Here is a 3500-nt window from a genome sequence, read left to right on the forward strand (position 1 = left end):
GTTGGCGAGGTTGTTTAGCAGGGTGGCGGTGTTGCAGTCCTTGTTGTTCTCCAGGTGGAAGTTGAGGTCCCCTAGGAGGATGTAGTCTGTGGAGGTGAGGGCGTGCGGACTGACGAAGTCTGCGATGGCTTCACTGAATTGTGTGCTTGATCCCGGGGGTCTGTAGATGAGGGTGCCTCCGAGGGTCATCTTGGGGTCGGTGTGAATCTGGAAGTGAAGGTGCTCGGCGGCGGTGAGGGTGTCGTCGAAGTTGGTCGTGATACGGATGGTGTTTCTGGGAACGATGGCGATGCCTCCTCCGGTTTGGTTGACGCGAACCCTCCGGGTGATCTAGTAGCCCTCCGGGATGGCTATGGCGATGTCGGGGCTGAGGAGGTGTTCATCCAGGTTTCTGTGAGGAAGGCGACGTCTGGTGATGTTGTGTCGAGGAGGTTCCAGAGTTCGCTGGCGTGTCTGTGGACGGAGCGGGTGTTGATCAGGATGCACTTGAGGTGGTTGCTGCTGGAGCTCGGCTTGGCAGGTGCGGTGCAGGATCGGACGCAGGTGAATTGGCAGGCCTGGCAGGTGAAGGGTCCGTGGGTGCGTTTTGGGATGGCTCGGTAGCAGGCAGGGTTCCGGCAGGCATTGAGTTCGTGAAGCATGGCGGCGTCGTAAGTGTGTCGGGTGCGTTGGCATCTTCGCGGACCAGGGGTTCTGGCGCTGGGCGCGGTCCAGGCGTAGACGGGCTTGCCTTTGGCGCACAATCGGCACGCCCGCTGCACACGTCCTCTGCGTTTCTGTGTGGCGACCTCCATAAATGACGAAGTGGGAGGGAGGAGCAGCTGGGAGGCGGGACCGGGGTGGCCAATCGGTGGGGTACAGAAAAAAAGTGGGCGGGCCGCAGGGGAGCAGCGGCGGGGAGGGGGAGAAGCAGCGGGAAACTGGCGCGGGCACATGGGGACAGCAAAATTACAAGGGCACAGCTAAGACAAAACCAGAGAGACTGGGAAAAAATACAGGGGCACAAGCTAAGAAAAATACAAATAAACTGCCACAAGTCACATGCAACAATCCTGGCAGGCACTCAGCTGGAGCGAGGAAGCAGCTGAGGGCTCACGGCAGCAGCAGGGGGGGGGGGGGGGGGGTCAGGGTTCCTGGCACTCACAGGGGGGAACCACATGATGTGTGAAGCGACCGGACCTGCAAGCAGGGACAGGGTCACAGCTCACCACCGTGCGGCGACCTCCATAAAGCATTCCATAAACATTCCTGCTGATGTATTTTTGCAAGATTGGGCAAAGTGGTCTAAGTATCTACTCATTGTGGCGAACGCTGTCTCGAGTGGTGTCCCCATTCCTGCTTCCTCCAAGGGAGCTACACTAATTCCTATTTATAACAAGCATTTACAATGCAATGGTTTTGCCTTTGTTAAAGTTAGAGCTATTGGCATTGCTCTTGACATTATTTTTATTTATGTTTTTTTTAACATAAATAAATGGCATTGTCATTTACAATGCCACTAGCTTTCTCTCGCAAATGACACACACAAACACACACCCCCACACAGAGCCCCCCACACACAGCTACACAGAGCCCCCCACACACACAGCCACACAGAGCCCCCCACACACACAGCCACACAAAGCTTCCTACACACACAGCCACACAGAGCCCTCCACACACGCCCACACAGCACAAGCAGGCAACAGGGGCACACGGAGGCACAAGCAGGCAACAGGGGCACACAGAGGCACAAGCAGGCAACAGGGGCATACTGAGGCACAAGCAGGCAACAGGGGCACACGCAACAGGGGCACGAAAACGGAGGCACAAGCAGGCAACAGGGGCACGAAAACGGAGGCACAAGCAGGCAACAGGGGCACGAAAACGGAGGCACAAGCAGGCAACAGGGGCACGAAAACAGAGGCACAAGCAGGCAACAGGGGCACCCAGAGGCACAAGCAGGCAACAGGGGCACACAGAGGCACAAGCAGGCAACAGGGGCACAAGCAGGCAACAGGGGCACGAAAACAGGCACAATCAGGCAACAGGGGCACGAAAACTGAGGCACAAGCAGGCAACAGGGGCACACGGAGGCACAAGCAGGCAACAGGGGCACACGGAGGCACAAGCAGGCAACAGGGGCACACAGAGGCACAAGCAGGCAACAGGGGCACACGCAACAGGGGCACGAAAACTGAGGCACAAGCAGGCAACAGGGGCACGAAAACGGAGGCACAAGCAGGCAACAGGGGCACGAAAACGGAGGCACAAGCAGGCAACAGGGGCACGAAAACAGAGGCACAAGCAGGCAACAGGGGCACGAAAACGGAGGCACAAGCAGGCAACAGGGGCACAAAAACGGAGGCACAAGCAGGCAACAGGGGCACCCAGAGGCACAAGCAGGCAATAGGTGCACACAGAGGCACAAGCAGGCAATAGGGGCACACAGAGGCACAAGCAGGCAACAGGGGCACAAGCAGGCAACAGGGGCACGAAAACAGGCACAAGCAGGCAACAGGGGCACGAAAACTGAGGCACAAGCAGGCAACAGGGGCACACAGGGGCACAAGCAGGCAACAGGGGCACACAGAGGCACAAGCAGGCAACAGGGGCACACAGAGGCACAAGCAGGCAACAGGGGCACACGGAGGCACAAGCAGGCAACAGGGGCACGAAAACTGAGGCACAAGCAGGCAACAGGGGCACGAAAACTGAGGCACCAGCAGGCAACAGGGGCACACGGAGGCACCAGCAGGCAACAGGGGCACACGGAGGCACAAGCAGGCAACAGGGGCACACGGAGGCACAAGCAGGCAACAGGGGCACACGGAGGCACAAGCAGGCAACAGGGGCACACGGAGGCACAAGCACGCAACAGGGGCACACGGAGGCACAAGCAGGCAACAGGGGCACACGGAGGCACAAGCAGGCAACAGGGGCACACGGAGGCACAAGCAGGCAACAGGGGCACACGGAGGCACAAGCGGGTTGGGGTTGGAATCTTCACAAGAGGCTCCCAGAGAATATTCAGAGGTTGACAGTTCTAGTTAAAAAAAAGCCCTCTTCTCATAAAATCATATCCTATGACCCATTAACTGACATCTCTCTTTTTAAGTAACTTCTAAATATCAAAGTGTTTAGAAGATGTTACTGGAATTAAAATCAAAATCAAAGAGGAAGGCTTGTCTCCACAGATATACAACATTAAAACATAGGGGACAAGTCATCAAGAAAACAGACTACTGCATGTCCCTGGTGTAATTTATGAACATACTAAAAGATGTCCAACCTGAGCAAGGCAGGATGACAGAAGCCTGGGTTACTTCTGATCACAAAGTTGACCAGCACATCCATTTCCAGTAAGGGTGGCTTTGAAATTGCTCTACAATGCTTACAAATGTTTCTGAAAAAACAGTGCCACCCGTTAGGGAAGCCCTAACCGCGAGAGCCAGATCGCCGGAGCTGCGCCTCGGGGGTACCACACGGCCCGACAAAGCTAGGCCTGAAGATCTGACCCA

The sequence above is a fragment of the Lissotriton vulgaris genome, chromosome 1_1 (assembly GCF_964263255.1).
Source record: "Lissotriton vulgaris chromosome 1_1, aLisVul1.2, whole genome shotgun sequence".
In the NCBI taxonomy this organism is placed as follows: Eukaryota; Metazoa; Chordata; class Amphibia; order Caudata; family Salamandridae; genus Lissotriton; species Lissotriton vulgaris.